General features: G+C 46.1%; 2 protein-coding genes across 5 annotated transcripts in view; one reads left to right on the forward strand and one right to left on the reverse strand.

Annotated features, from left to right (window-relative positions):
• The window catches only part of ERI2 (ERI1 exoribonuclease family member 2), a 196613-nt gene extending 193583 nt beyond the window's left edge, over positions 1 to 3030 (reverse strand). For 2 of the 3 annotated variants that reach the window (XM_068244808.1, XM_068244806.1), the window contains exon 1: positions 2911 to 3022. The gene's annotated coding sequence lies outside the window, so the exon portion shown is untranslated. Of the gene's footprint in view, positions 1 to 2910 lie in introns of all 3 variants that reach the window. The other variant, XM_068244807.1, reaches the window with a different exon arrangement.
• A 40-nt stretch (positions 3031 to 3070) lies between these two features.
• The window catches only part of REXO5 (RNA exonuclease 5), a 104703-nt gene continuing 90910 nt past the window's right edge, over positions 3071 to 16863 (forward strand). The window contains exon 1 of one of the 2 annotated variants that reach the window (XM_068244805.1): positions 3071 to 3389. The gene's annotated coding sequence lies outside the window, so the exon portion shown is untranslated. The remainder of the gene's footprint in view (positions 3390 to 16863) is intronic. The other variant, XM_068244804.1, reaches the window with a different exon arrangement.

Consider the following 16863-nt stretch of genomic DNA (forward strand, 5'->3'; position numbering starts at 1 on the left):
GATAAACAACAGCAATTCAGTTATAGCAAGCAGAGCGCCTCTGTTTGCTATAACTGAATTGCTGTTGTTTATCCCCTGCTTATTGCCTGAAGAAGTGGGCTGTGCCCGCGAAACGCGTTGCATTTTTGGGGTATTTTCAATAAATGTGTATATCTATATATTTACAGTCCTTGGTGTCTGCTTTAACGGAGGCGAGTCCACCACTTCCTCCCAGCAATTTTTTAAAAATGTTATGTACTTTTATCCTTCTGGCGCCTCTGTTCACCTACCAATATAGGCATGTCTTCAATCCAACATACACGTATAGTATTTTGTCAACGTATGCTACTTAGTTGGAACACCGGTTTTGGTTCTATGGATTCTGGAATTGCCAGGTGCTGAGCCAGAACTTTAAATTGAGTTATTCAGATTTGGATGATAATGAATATATAATCAAACTATCAAGTGTTTTCTGGTTTGTATTAGTTGGACTCTACATTCATTTACTCAGATCTGCACATGAAAAGAGGAACCTAGAAAACGTAACATTGGTCCAAAGAAAGACAGATGTGTCCTGCCAGCCAGTCTCCCAGCTGCCTTCACATCACTCACTCACCCACCCACAGCTGCTGCCTATACCCCTTCCCAAACACAACACTCACCCATATCTGCAGTCTATACACCTTCCCAGGCACAACACTCAACCACAGCTGCAGCCTATACCCCTTCCCAGACACATCACTCACCCTCAGCTGCAGCATATACCCCTTCCCAGACACATCACTCACCCTCAGCTGCAGTCTATACCCCTTCCCAGGCACAGCACTCACCCACAGCTGCAGCGTGCCTATATCCCTTCCCAGACATCACTCACCTACAGCTGCAGCCTATACCCCTTTTTAGGCACAACACCCACCCACATCTGCTGCCTAAACCCCTTCCCAGGCACAACACTCACCCATATCTGCAGTCTATACCCCTTCCCAGGCACAACACTCACCCACAGCTGCAGCCTGCCTATATCCTTTCCCAGACACATCACTCACCTACAGCTGCAGCCTATACCCCTTTTTAGGCACAACACCCACCCACATCTGCTGCCTATACCCCTTCCCAGGCACAACACTCGCCCATATCTGCAGTCTATACCCCTTTCTAGGCACAACACCCATATCTGCAGTCTATACCCCTTCCCAGGCACAACACTCACCTGCAGCTGCCGTATATACCCCTTTCTAAGCAAAACACCCACATCTGCTGCCTATACCCCTTCCCAGGCACAACACGCACCCATATCTGCAGTCTATACCCCTTCCCAGGCACAACACTCACCCACAGCTGCAGCCTATACCCCTTCCCAGGCACAACACTCACCCACAGCTGCAGCCTATACCCCATTCCCAGGCACAACACTCACCCACAGCTGCGGCACATACCCCTTCCCAGGCACAACACTCACCCACAGCTGCAGTCTATACCCTTTCCCAGACACAACACTCACCCTCAGCTGCAGTCTATACCCCTTTCAAGGCACAACACTCACCCTCAGCATATACCCCTTCCCAGACACAACACTCACCCTCAGCTGCAGTCTATACCCCTTCCCAGGCACAACACTCACCCACAGCTGCAGTCTATACCCCTTCCCAGGCACAGCACTCACCCACAGCTGCAGCGTGCCTATATCCCTTCCCAGACACATCACTCACCTACAGCTGCAGCCTATACCCCTTTTTAGGCACAACACCCACCCACATCTGCTGCCTAAACCCCTTCCCAGGCACAACACTCGCCCATATCTGCAGTCTATACCCCTTTCTAGGCACAACACCCACATCTGCTGCCTATACCCCTTCCCAGGCACAACACGCACCCATATCTGCAGTCTATACCCCTTCCCAGGCACAACACTCACCCACAGCTGCAGCCTGCCTATATCCTTTCCCAGACACATCACTCACCTACAGCTGCAGCCTATACCCCTTTTTAGGCACAACACCCACCCACATCTGCTGCCTATACCCCTTCCCAGGCACAACACTAGCCCATATCTGCAGTCTATACCCCTTTCTAGGCACAACACCCACATCTGCTGCCTATACCCCTTCCCAGGCACAACACGCACCCATATCTGCAGTCTATACCCCTTCCCAGGCACAACACTCACCCACAGCTGCAGCCTATACTCCTTCCCAGGCACAACACTCACCCACAGCTGCAGCCTATACCCCATTCCCAGGCACAACACTCACCCACAGCTGCAGCACATACCCCTTCCCAGACACAACACTCACCCTCAGCTGCAGTCTATACCCCTTCCCAGGCACAACACTCACCCACAGCTGCAGTCTATACCCTTTCCCAGACACAACACTCACCCTCAGCTGCAGTCTATACCCCTTTCAAGGCACAACACTCACCCACAGCTGCAGCCTATATCCCTTCCCAGGCATAACACTCACCCACAGCTGCAGCCTGCCTATATCTCTTCCCAGATACATCACTCACCTACAGCTGCCGTATATACCCCTTTCTAAGCAAAACACCCACATCTGATGCCTATACCCCTTCCCAGGCACAACACGCACCCATATCTGCAGTCTATACCCCTTCCCAGCCACAACACTCATCCACAGCTGCAGCCTATACCCCATTCCCAGGCACAACACTCACCCACAGCTGCAGCCTGCCTATATCCCTTCCCAGATACATCACTCACCTACAGCTGCAGTACATACCCATTTCTAGGCACATCACTCACCCACACAGCTGCAGTCTATACCCCTTTCCAGGCACAACACTAACCCATATCGGCAGTCTGTACCCCTTTCCAGGCATAACACTCACCCATATCTGCAGTGTATACCCCTTCCCAGGCACAACACTCTCCCACAGCTGCTGCCTATACCCCTTCCCAGGCACAGCACTCACCCACAGCTGCAGTCTAGTCTAGTCCCCTTTCCAGGTACAGCTCGTGTCCCTTTTTCATCTAGTTTCTTAGTCTTCAAATTCCCCGCTGATGCCTTACTTCCGTTTCGTCATCATCACTCTGCGACGAGTTGGTTATTGATTGGTACAGTCTGTATCATGATTCCTGGGAGTTCTGTCAGAGTCAGACAGTGTAGTCGATCACGGATAGAATTGCTGCTGTTATTAACACGTGAATCAGAACATCACAACTATCCCTGTTTTATGGAGCCCTACAGCACAGAAGCCCCCTACACGGAACTCCCATAGTGCAGCCACTTGGTTGGTTGTGCGGTCACCCACCCTCTGCTCTGCTCTGCTCTGCTGTGCTGCAAATTCCAAAATCCTGTAGATCCAAGAGGACTGCTTGCAGACTGGTGGTGTGAACGCATATGAGACTGTCAAGTAGATAATCTTTGTGTGAGGTCCTGGCTGCAATATAGGTAAGCTCTCACTGCTATATCACAGGCTAGTCTTATTGGGCTCTATTCTCAAAGACCAAACTTTTCCGCAAAATGTTACCGCTATATTTCCACCAGCGGTAAACTCCGCATTTTTTCAGCATTCTCTAACATTTTCCACATGTTTGTCGCATGCGGAAAAAAAGATGCGGAAACTGCCATTATTCATGCGGGAATCATGCGGTAAAAAGGTCGCATGAAAAAGTTTAAAAAAAAAAAAAGTTAAAGTCCAGCAAGCACAGCCCTTAAGCCTCCACACTTCATTAAAGTCAATGGGATGCGGAATATATCACCTACTACTTGTAGGTGATAAAAAATCGGTAATTAACGACGAAATGATGCACCTGAACATTTTTGAGAATTGATCTTTTATTGCGGAAAATACCGACAATCCCGCACTTTTACCACACTTTTTCCACATGCGGAACATTTTGAGAATTTCAATGTGGCGTTGTTTTGGTCGGTAACTTCCCGCATGCACTTTACCGCATGCGGGAAGTCTTTGAGAATAGAGCCCATTGTATCTACTCTCTTTCTCTGTCTCTCATTCACCTCTGTTCCCACTTCCCCAGTACTGCGTGTCTCTGTAATTTTCACTGCTCACTGTCAAACAGGACAGCCCAATAAAAGAATGCAATTCTGATTAGGGTCAGATCTTCTTTACTTTCTTTTTGCCCTATCTCTTCACTGTCTCTCCCTTTTTTCTCTCCTGTGTTGCTTTCTACTCTGTCTCTCCCCTCACCCTCAAAATAATCACCCTAATCTTGTGGTTACCAACCCATAGGAACAGGTTTAACCATTTAAGGACCGCAGTCTTTTCACCCCTTAAAGAGAATCTGTATTGTTAAAATCGCACAAAAGTAAACATACCAGTGCGTTAGGGGACATCTCTTATTACCCTCTGTCACAATTTCGCCGCTTCCCGCCGCATTAAAAGTGGTTAAAAACAGTTTTAAAAAGTTTGTTTATAAACAAACAAAATGGCCACCAAAACAGGAAGTAGGTTGATGTACAGTATGTCCACACATAGAAAATACATCCATACACAAGCAGGCTGTATACAGCCTTCCTTTTGAATCTCAAGAGATCATTTGTGTGTTTCTTTCCCCCCTGAGGGGGGAGTGCATAGCAGAACCACAACACTGAAGAACTTGGCAGCCTTCCAGACACAGGCTGACAAGTCTGACAAGGGAAAGATACATTGATTTATTACAGAGACTGTGATAGTACAAAGTGCTGCAGTAAGCCAGAACACATTAGAATAGCTTTTGGAACTTGTAGGATGATAAAAAACAGGATGCAATTTTTGTTACGGAGTCTCTTTAAGGACCAGAGCCTTTTTTCCATTCAGACCACTGCAGCTTTAATGGTTTATTGCTCAGTCATACAAGCTACCATCTAAATGAATTTTACCTCCTTTTCTTGTCACTAATACAGCTTTCTTTTGGTGCTATTTGATTGCTGCTGCGATTTTTACTTTTTATTATATTCATCAAAAAAGACATGAATTTTGGCAAAAAAATGATTTTTTTTTAACTTTCTGTACTGACATTTTTCAAATAAAGTAAAATTTCTGTATACATGCAGCGCGAAAAATGTGGACAAACATGTTTTTGATTAAAAAAAAAAAACCCCATTCAGTGTATATTTATTGGTTTGGGCAAAAGTTAAAGCGTTTACAAACTATGGTGCAAAAATTGAATTTTCCCATTTTGAAGCATCTCTCTCATTTCTGAGCACCTGTCAGGTTTCATGAGGTGCTAGAATTCCAGGATAGTATAAATACCCCCCAAATGACCCCATTTTGGAAAGAAGACACCCCAAAGTATTCACTAAGAGGCATGGTGAGTTCATAGAAGATTTTATCTTTTGTCACAAGTTAGCGGAAAATGACACTTTGTGACAAAAAAATAAATAAAAAAAAAGTTTCCATTTCTGCTAACTGGTGACAAAAAAAAATGAAATCTGCCACGGACTCACCATGCCCCTCTCTGAATACCTTGAAGTGTCTAGTTTCCAAAATGGGGTCATTTGTGGGGTGTGTTTACTGTCCTGGCATTTTGGGGGGTGCTAAATTGTAAGCACCCCTGTAAAGCCTAAAGGTGCTCATAGGACTTTGGGCCCCTTAGCGCACCTAGACTGCAAAAGAAATGTCACACATGTGGTATCGCCTTACTCAGGAGAAATAGTATAATGTGTTTTGGGGTGTATTTTTACACATACCCATGATGGGTGGGAGAAATATCTCTGTAAATGAGATTTCTTTTGATTTTTTTTACACACAATTGTCCATTTACAGAGATATTTCTCCCACCCAGCATGGGTATGTGTAAAAATACACCCCAAAACACATTATACTACTTCTCCTGAGTACGGCGATACCACATGTGTGACACTTTTTTGCACCCTAACTGCGCTAAGGGGCACCTTTAGGATTTCACAGGTCATTTTGAGGCATTTATTTTCTAGACTACTCCTCACGGTTTAGGGCCCCTAAAATGCCAGGACAGTATAGGAACCGTACAAGTGACCCCATTTTAGAAAGAAGACACCCCAAGGTATTCCGTTAGTAGTAAGGGGAGTTCATAGAAGATTTCATTTTTTTTTCACAAGTTAGCGGAAATTGATTTTTATTGTTTTTTACACAAAGTGTCATTTTCCACTAACTTGTGACAAAAAATAAAATCTTCTATGAATTCCCCATACACCTAATTGAATACCTTGGGGTGTCTTCTTTCTAAAATGGGGTCACTTGTGGGGTTCCTATAATGCCCTGGCATTTTAGGGGCCCTAAACCGTGAGGAGTAGTCTAGAAACCAAATGACTCAAAATGACCTGTGAAATTCTAAAGGTACTCATAGGACGCTGGGCCTCTTAGCGCACCTAGATTGCAAAAAAGTGTCACACATGTGGTATCGCCGTACTCAGGAGAAGTAGTATGTGTTTTGAGGTGTATTTTTACACATACCCATGCTGGGTGGGAGAAATATCTCTGTAAATTAAAATGTTTTGATTTTTTTTACACACAAATGTCCCTTTACAGAGATATTTCTCCCACCCAGCATGGGTATGTGTAAAAATACACCCCAAAACACATTATACTACTTCTCCTGAGTACGGCGATATCACATGTGTGACACTTTTTTGCAGCCTAGGTGCGCTAAGGGGCCCAACGTCCTATTCACAGGTCATTTTGAGGCATTTGGTTTCTAGACTACTCACGGTTTAGGGCCCCTAAAATGCCAGGGCAGTATAGGAACCACACAAGTGACCCCATTTTAGAAAGAAGACACCCCAAGGTATTCCGTTAGGTGTATGGTGAGTTCATAGAAGATTTTATTTTTTGTCACAAGTTAGTGGAAAATGGCACTTTGTGAAAAAAAAAATACAAATCAATTTCCGCTAACTTTTGACAAAAAATAAAATCTTCTATGAACTTGTCATACACCTAACGGAATACCTTGGGGTGTCTTCTTTCTAAAATGGGGTCACTTGTGGGGTTCCTATACTGCCCTGGCATTTTAGGGGCCCAAAACCACGAGGAGTAGTCTGGAAACCAAATGCCTCAAAATGACTGTTCAGGGGTATAAGCATCTGCAACTTTTGATGACAGGTGGTCTATGAGGGGCCGAATTTTGTGGAACCGGTCATAAGCAGGGTGGCTTCTTAGATGACAGGTTGTATTGGCACTAAAGAGCAGGAATGTTCTCAAATCGTGACCTGGACATGGCAATTAAGTCGTACCAGCAGTGATCAGAAAAAAAATTTCTGTCACTGCGGTGGGGCGGGTGAGGGTTTGGCCGGGTGATCAGAAGCCCGCAGGGGGCATATTAGGGCCTGATCTGATGGGTAGCAGTGACAGGTGGTGACAGGGGGTGACGGGGTGGTTGATGGGTGATCAGTAGGTGATTACAGAGGAGAATATATGCAAGCAATGCACTGGCGAGTTGATCAGAGGGGGTCTGGGGGGCTAATTGAGGGTGTGGGCGGGTGATTGGGTGCTTGTAAGGGGCAGATTAGTGTCTGATCTGATGGGTAGCAGTGACAGGTGGTGACGGGGTGATTGATGGGTGATCAGTGGATGATTAGAGGGGAGAACAGATGTAAATAATGCACTTTCGGAGGTGATCTGAGGGTGGGTCTGCACGCAATCTGAGGGTGTGGGTGGGTGATCAGGTGCCCACAAAAGGCAGGTTAGGGTCTGATCTGATGGGTGGCAGTGACAGGTGGTGACAGGGGGTGATTGATGGGTGATTGACAGGTGATCAGTGGGTGATTATAGGGAAGAATAGATGTATACAGTACACAGGGGGGAGGGTCTAGGGAGGATCTGAGGGTGTGTGTGTGTGGGGGGGGGGTGTTCGGGAGCCCCCAGGGGGCAGTTTAGGACCTAATCTAAAAAATAGCGTTGAGATAGTGACAGGGAGTGATTAATAAGTGATTTGGGGGGTGATTGGATGCAAACAGGTGTCTGAGGGGTGGACAGGGGGGGTCTGATGGGGGCAGTGGGCGATCAGGGGGCAGGATCAGTGTGCTTGGGTACTTACTAGGAGGGCTGCAACCTGCCCTGGTGGTCCCTCAATCACTGGGACCACCAGGGCAGGAGGCAGCCTGTATAATACGCTTTGTATACATTACAAAGCGTATTATCCGCTTTACATGCGGCAGATCGGGGGTTAACAACCCGCCGCCGCTGCTAATTGGCTGGCGGGTTGACGTCGCGGGTGGGCACATCCAGCGTGCGATCCCAGGCCAGCTAGTCCGCAATGAGCCGATCGGCGTATTGCGGTCGTTGCGGGCTCCACTTTGCCGCCGTTCGGTCGGCAAGTGGTTAAAATCACAATCCAGTAAAATATATAGATATATCTATCTATCTATCTATCTATCTATCTATCTATCTATCTATAGGTGGTTGGGAGGGGATCAAGGGATACATGGGGGGGAGATCTGGATAAGAAAGTGTTTTTTTACACTAAAATCGCACAGCCTGTCACGGCTGCAGGCTGTGCGTCTCTCCCTGTCACACAAGATCCACAGTGACAGGGAGGCAGAACGGCAACTATGTTGCCTTTTCGGAGGGTGATCGATGTGATTGGCTCACAGCGATCACACTGCAGGGAGCCAATCAGTGACGGCTCCTGCCGATACCCGGAAGCCTTAGCTGTAGAGATGGGAAGTTCGGATCTTTTCAATGATCCGGATGATTCGAATCGGATCATTGAAAAGATCCGGATCTTTGATCCGAATCTCGGATCATTTTACTACTGAAGCATTCGGGGGTGAAATTGCTAGCGGGACAGGAGAAGGGGAGGGGGGTGGACATACAGTGAAGGGGAGAAGATGGACAGAGGGCAGGGAGTGGACAGAGAAGGGACGAGCAGAGAGCAGAAATGTTTGCTTGCACACAATACCCACATGCTGCAATCCTATGTTTTACATGTATTTCACCTACAGTGGAGGAAATAATTATTTGACCCCTCACTGATTTTGTAATTTTGTCCAATGACAAAGAAATGAAAAGTCTCAGAACAGTATCATTTCAATGGTAGGTTTATTTTAACAGTGGCAGATAGCACATCAAAAGGAAAATCGAAAAAATAACCTTAAATAAAAGATAGCAACTGATTTGCATTTCATTGAGTGAAATAAGTTTTTGAACCCCTACCAACTATTAAGAGTTCTGGCTCCCACAGAGTAGTTAGACACTTCTACTCAATTAGTCACCCTCATTAAGGACACCTGTCTTAACTAGTCACCTGTATAAAAGACACCTGTCCACAGAATCAATCAATCAAGCAGACTCCAAACTCTCCAACATGGGAAAGACCAAAGAGCTGTCCAAGGATGTCAGATTGTAGACCTGCACAAGGCTGGAATGGGCTACAAAACCATTAGCAAGAAGATGGGAGAGAAGGTGACAACTGTTGGTGCGATTGTTCGAAAATGGAAGGAGCACAAAATGACCATCAATTGACCTCGCTCTGGGGCTCCACGCAAGATCTCACCTCGTGGGGTGTCAATGGTTCTGAGAAAGGTGAAAAAGCATCCTAGAACTACACGGGAGGAGTTAGTGAATGACCTCAAATTAGCAGGGACCACAGTCACCAAGAAAACCATTGGAAACACATTACACCGCAATGGATTAAAATCCTGCAGGGCTCGCAAGGTCCCCCTGCTCAAGAAGGCACAAGTGCAGGCCCGTCTGAAGTTTGCCAATGAACAGCTGAATGATTCTGTGAGTGACTGGGAGAAGGTACTGTGGTCTGATGAGACCAAAATAGAGCTCTTTGGCATTAACTCAACTCGCTGTGTTTGGAGGAAGAAAAATGCTGCCTATGACCCCCAAAACACCGTCCCCACCGTCAAGCATGGGGGTGGAAACATTTTGCTTTGGGGGTGTTTTTCTGCTAAGGGCACAGGACAACTTAATCGTATTAACGGGAAAATGGACGGAGCCATGTATCGTGAAATCCTGAACGACAACCTCCTTCCCTCTGCCAGGAAACTGAAAATAGGTCGTGGATGGGTGTTCCAGCACGACAATGACCCAAAACATACAGCAAAGGCAACAAAGGAGTGGCTCAAGAAGAAGCACATTAAGGTCATGGAGTGGCCTAGTCAGTCTCCGGACCTTAATCCAATAGAAAACCTATGGAGGGAGCTCAAGCTCAGAGTTGCACAGAGACAGCCTCGAAACCTTAGGGATTTAGAGATGATCTGCAAAGAGGAGTGGACCAACATTCCTCCTAAAATGTGTGCAAACTTGGTCATCAATTACAAGAAACGTTTGACCTCTGTGCTTGCAAACAAGGGTTTTTCCACTAAGTATTAAGTCTTTTATTGTTAGAGGGTTCAAAAACTTATTTCACTCAATGAAATGCAAATCAGTTGCTATCTTTTATTTAAGGTTATTTTTTCGATTTTCCTTTTGATGTGCTATCTGCCACTGTTAAAATAAACCTACCATTGAAATGATACTGTTCTGAGACTTTTGATTTCTTTGTCATTGGACAAACTTACAAAATCAGTGAGGGGTCAAATAATTATTTCCTCCACTGTATATGCTCATCTGTGTACTTTGAAAGCAAACGACATCGCACAGTAAAAGAAAGCATTCCCCAAAGTGAAGTGCAGCTGTTTAGAGCGAGTGCAGGAGGATCATATTGTACAGCAATCGCAGTGCCTGCAAAGTTACTGAGCTGTGCAGAGCTGAGCCAAAAGCTTCCAATGTGTTCACTGTGCACAACTACGGAACAGACAGCCTATAATCAGCAGCACATTATAGCCAGTATGTGTGCTCTACACATATCTGGCAGTGGCACCCATGTCCCCTCTCTCTCTCATCTACCTGCTGTCCCTGCAAGGCTGCCTCCCATCCAACAGAGCAATCCATCTCAGCTCTGCTTCCAGGACCCCGCTGCCCGCTGAGAGGGGGCGTGTCGCTCCCGGCCCTGCCCCTTTTGTGATCCGAATCACTCATTTTGATGATTTGGATGATTTGACTCACAAAATAGATTCGGATCAAAGAACCGAATCGTTCATGATCCGAACAACACTACTTAGCTGTCATAAGACAGCTAAGTGCAGCCGGTTCGGTGCGCACGATCGCGGCCAGGAGTGGCGGCGCCGGTGATAGAGATCTACGCCCTGCCAGCCAGGAGCCCATCAAAACAAGGCGTAGATCTCTATCACCTCGGTCCGGAAATGGTTAAAGACAGGTTAGTGTTATGCTAGTTACACACGATGCAAATCGATTTCTGATCTGATTTCCGATCAATTTTTTTTGTTTGTTTAAAAAAAATCAATTTGGAAATCAGACCGGACATGTTGGAAATAATCGATCTGACTGGAATCGGACAGAAAATTGCATTGTGCGTATCTAGCATTAGGGGCGCAGAAGGTTGGCGTTAGCAGTGCTGAGGGTAGTTTAGGAGAGTAGATTGCTGATTCGAAAAATGGAAAAGGCATCCAGCACTGGAGGAGGTGAGGGCCTTATCTCTAAACCCCTTGCTGCACGTAGCTCTGCATCTACTAGGAGACCATTAGACCACCAGGAAAATAATATGTATATGGGGAATGGGGAACCATTAGACCACCATCAGAGAATACTGTGATGGAGATTGTGGACTACCAGGGAAATCTGTATGGGGATCGGGGACCACTAGACCACCAGGTAAAGCTATCTGGGGTTGGGGTACTACAATATCAACAGGGAATATTGTGAGGGGGAAGGCGCGCCCCACCAAGGAATACTATAGGAATAGGGGACCACTGGACAACCAGGGAATACCGTAATGGGTGGGCACTAGACCACCAGGGAATGCTGGGGGGGGGGGGAGGAGAGGAATGACCACTAGACTACAATGTAAAGTACTCAAGGCGTAGTCTTTTAGACTACCAGGAAAAACAATGGGGGTGGGGGGATGGTATAGCAATAAGGAGGAGGGGAGATTGTTAAAGCATCAGGGAAAACATTAAGGTGTAAGGAACACAGCATAGGGGTCACTAACAGGCTGGGCTGCAGACCAATAGCCATTTAGGAGGTACAGGCCTACTAGTGTTTAGTAGTATATTCTGCAGGAAATACCAGGGCTGTGGAGTCGGTACAAAAATCATCCGAAACTACTGACTTTGACTCCGGCTCCAGCTACCCAAAATGGCTCAGACTCCTTAGTCTAATACTTACCAGGACTGTGGATTTGGTACAAAAATCTTCAGACTCAGACTCCTAAGTTTATGAAACCACAGACTTCAACTCTGACTCCGGTTACCCAAAATTGCCCCAACTCCTCGACTCCAACTCCGACTCCAGAGCCCTGGGAAACACTGCCATTTTTTTTTTCAAAAAACTTTTCTCAGGAGATTGGGATTTGGGGTGGGGGGCCCTGTAGGTTTGGCATGTATAGGACCCAGAAATTTTTAATGGCCGCCCTGTATGAGATAAGCAGAGAGGAGCAGTTAAAGGACAACTGAAGTGAGAAGAATATGGAGGCTGCCATATTTATTTCCTTTTAAACAATACCAGTTACTTGCCTGTCCTGCTGATCTCTTTAGTTGCAGTTGTGTCTGAATAACACCAGAAACAAGCATGCAGCTAATCTTGTCAGATCTGACAATGTCAAACACCTGATCTGCTGCATGCTTGTTCAGGGTCTATGGCTAAAAGTATTAGAGGCAGAGGATCAGCAGGACTGCCTGAACTGGTATTGCTTAAAAGGAAATAAATATGGCAGCCTCCATATCTCTCATACTTCAGTTTTCCTTTAATGCCTGCCTGGCAATTACAACGTACTCTGGGCTCAGTTCACTAATAGGCTGATAACGTATGTGGCGTACTGCAGAATAGATAATTTAATGATGTGTAAAACATTGTTAAATATAGTTTATTCACAAAAGGTCGCATAACTTGTGGTTCGACTTTTTCATTCCATTGTGTTCCTATTATGCAGGGAATGCAACACAGCGTCCCACTAGGAACCTAGCCTCAATGATAAGGGCCTGAGCCCACTAATGCAGTTGTATCCACTTTTAACCTCCTTGCCGGTCTAAAAAATCCGGCAAGAAGGCAGCGCCGCACTTTTTTTTAATTTATTTTTTTTAAAATCATGTAGCGAGCCCAGGGCTCGCTACATGATAGCCGCTGAGCGGTGGCATCCCCCCACGCGATCAGAGTATGCAGGAAATCCTGCTGAGAACGGGATTTCCTGCAGGGCTTCCCCGGTCGCCATGGCGACGGGGCGGGATGACGTCACCGACGTCATTGACGTCGGGACGTCACAGGGAACCCCCGATCCGCCCCTCTGCGCTGCCTGGCACTGATTGGCCAGGCTGCGCAGGGGGCGGGGGGGGGGCGTCTCGGCGCGGCGAATCGGCGGCGAGCGCGTACTACACGCAGCTAGCAAAGTGCTAGCTGCGTGTAAGAAAAAAAAATTATGCAAATCGGCCCAGCGGGGCCTGAGAAATCCTCCTGCGCAGGTTACCCCGAGCTGAGCTCGGGATAACCGGCAAGGAGGTTAAGTTACACATCAATGTTGCAGATGCTGAGGAGCGGACACAACTGCGTTAGTGGGCTCAGGCCATAAGAGTAAACCTACATTCACTGTGTGCCACAAATTTGCATTAGCTGAAGTGTAGCTTTGCTTGAGGCATTTGTATTCACGAACTGATAATCAACTAACCGACAACTAATTAACTGACATTCTTGGATCTGATTAGGATACACAATTCAGTTTTCCTGGTGCAAATTCTGGTTCCAGTTAAAATTTGTCTGAATTTGCATTTTAGGCAAAGCTTTCCTTCAGCATCATTAGGCCTCTTCTGGATGGGAGGCTGAACTGCACGCTTGTTGGGTAGTTAAGTGCCGCGCAGGAGCGCCATTCAGGGGCAAGTAAAATGCACCAAATGGCAGAGCTTGACACATGATGGTATTACCTAGGGGCAGAGCCCTGTAACATGTCACATCTGAGCATGACTCCATGGGGGGGGGGGGCACCTGCCCACTGCCATTACCAAGCACTAACAAGCACCCGGCTGGTGCAGGAAAGCAGCTGACAGGTGGTGAATTCACTTGTTTCAGCTGCCCATATGGGAGAGACCTTACTAAGCAAATGGACAGAATTGTGAGCATTTAATTGGCCTGGTTATTTTACAATGAATTGTCAGCGTAATGTCACTGGACCTGATTCCAGGCTGGAGATAGTTGGAGAACATAGGTAATTCAACAAACCTCTTAAAAAGTCAGCGCAGATCGTAAGTAAATTTACTGTTTCACAATCCATCTTCTTTCACCAAAGTGGTCATTAAGTTCTCATATCCAAGTGGTAGACCATCACCCAAAGGATTAGAGGGAGCTTACCAACTGCTGACAACCCTAGTTATTAAAGGGACCAGGAACCACCCAGGATCCAAGACTTCCAAAAGTCCTTATGTTAGTTCGGGTACACCATCCGGAAGATCAAGACCAATAAAACATGCAAATAAATGGTAGATCTAAGTGTAACCCGTTTATTAAAAATAAAAAAGCAATGGGAACCCCGAAACAATATTGCGCTTGTATGCTGGTCCACCTTTTATACTTTCTAACTGGTTGTGGACCAGCATACAAGCGTAATATTGTTTCGGGGTTCCCATTGCTTGAGCCCAGTATGTAAGTTTTATTGAATTTTATTCTTTTTTTATGGCTATGTGCTATGTTTTTTAATAAACGGGTTACACTTAGATCTACCGTTTATTTGCATGTTTTATTGGCCTTGATCTTCCGGATGGTGTACCCGAACTAACATAAGGACTTTTGGAAGTCTTGGATCCTGGGTGGTTCCTGGTCCCCTCTTTTACCACTGAATGTGAGACATACAACCTTATAACGTGGGTTGTCAGCAGTTGGTAAGCTCCCTCTAATCCTCTGGGTGACGGTCTACCACTTGGATATGAGAACTTAAAGGGAACCAGAGAGGAATGCGTTGTTAAAATAGAAAAAGCTTTTATACATACCTGGGGCTTCTTCCAGCCCCATAAGCCTGGATCGCTCCCACGCCGCCATCCTCCGCTTCCTGGAACCGCCGGTACCGGGCCCGTCACTTCCGGCGGACGCGGCCAATTGTCCGCATCACAGGGTCTCCCTTCATACCCGTACGCATGCGGCTGCGCGGTAGGCAGCCTCATGCGTACTTATATAGAGGGAGCTCCGTGTGATGCGGAGAATCGGCCGCGTCCACCGGCCGACTCGCGGCAATGACGGGACCCGGTACCGGCGGATCCAGGCAGCAGAGGACGCCGGTGTGGGAGCGATCCGTGCGTATGGGGCTGGAGGAAGCCCCAAGTATGTATAAAACCTTTTTTTGATCCTCTCTGGTTCCCTTTAATGACCACTTTGTTGAAAGACGATTTATTGTGAAACAGTGAATTTACTTACGATCTGCACTGACTTTTTAAGAGCTTTTATATGTGTGGACTTTTGGACTTTGTCCTTTCTCAGCAGCGATCGAACTATTGATTTTCTTGGCGCTGATATTTTGTTTATTCAACAAACCTAGCCTGAATTTATTGACTCTTGACTATTAGGAGACAATGATTTGCAGCCCTTGCCGTGGTCATATCAGATCATAGTGAGGATTGCTTTAAAATATATAAATTACAGTTTGCTACCACAATTGCAGATGTAAATTACAGTTTTGCATTACCCACAGAAAATATTCTTTTATAATTCCAGGAGAGCATGAATGTATAACAATAAACAATTCTCACTGTAAAGCCTGGTACACACATCCAATTTTGATTGGCCAGTATTACCACTTCCATGTAGTATGAGGGCTAACTGATTTAAAATACAATGAACAGATTGTGTAGGTAAGCTCTCATACTGCATGGAAGTGGTAACATTGGCCAGCAAAGATTGGATGTGTGTATGCACCTCAAGTGTGTGCACATGACTGCAAACACATAACTACTATTTTGCCATTCTTTCATCAACCTTACTATGTTCTGATATGACCCTGGTGAGGGTTGCAGACTTCTGCCACTGAATAGACACGTAAAAAATTGTATCCCTGTTTCCTGAATCACTTATGTTCTCCCTCCAGCATTCGTAACTGTTCTCTAAATCTAGTATGTGATCCTTATTAAGTTATTGTGCTTTGAGTTGGACAGTGACACTGGAATCTCTAAGCCTAAAACAGGTAACACCTATGTCACCCCACTAGCTGTATAGTGGCTTAAGTCTGGTACACATATGCAATTTTCACAGGCTAATTACTGGCCAATTTTACCACCTCCATGTAACATGAAGGCCAATTGATCCAAGTGATTGGGAATACTATGAACAGATTGTGTAAGTAAGCTCTCATCATAATACATGGAAGAGTAAAATTGGCCAATCCAAAATTGGATGTGTGTACTAGACCCTAGAGGTAAGGGAGACATCAGACTGGCTGAACAGATTTCTAAGTCAATAAAGTTCAAGTGGTGTAAAGCTACATACACATTTCCATTTACTGTCACCCACAGGACTCTGGCCTTGAGCCAACTTCTGTGCAGATGGGTCACGAGCCTGGAGGCTAGTGACCCATCTGTTACTATGGATGGACAATGCTCAATGCATGGTGAAGGATTTTCCGTCAGGCAGGATGGATAGGAGAAAATACACTTCAGGGTTGCACGCTAGTAAGATCTGACTTGCCGGATCTTTTTAGTAAGATCTGACTTGCCGGATCTTTCAGCGATGTTGGGGGGTTGGAGAGTGCTCCTGTACACACACTAGTTTCCTGCCCAAGGAGGTCTTTATCGGCTCCCCTGGCCAAGTTTAGTCTACCATGTATCACTGACTTTTCTATCCTGTCAGCTCTCCCGCTCTGCCGTAGTGTTCTTTTTCGTAAATGCTGGCATTTTCACAGCAATGGCGCGGAGTAACACTGTGGCGGAATGGGGGAGCTGACAGGACAGAAAGGACAGCAAGACTAAC

This window comes from Hyperolius riggenbachi, chromosome 7 (assembly GCF_040937935.1).
Source record: "Hyperolius riggenbachi isolate aHypRig1 chromosome 7, aHypRig1.pri, whole genome shotgun sequence".
NCBI lineage: Eukaryota > Metazoa > Chordata > Amphibia > Anura > Hyperoliidae > Hyperolius > Hyperolius riggenbachi.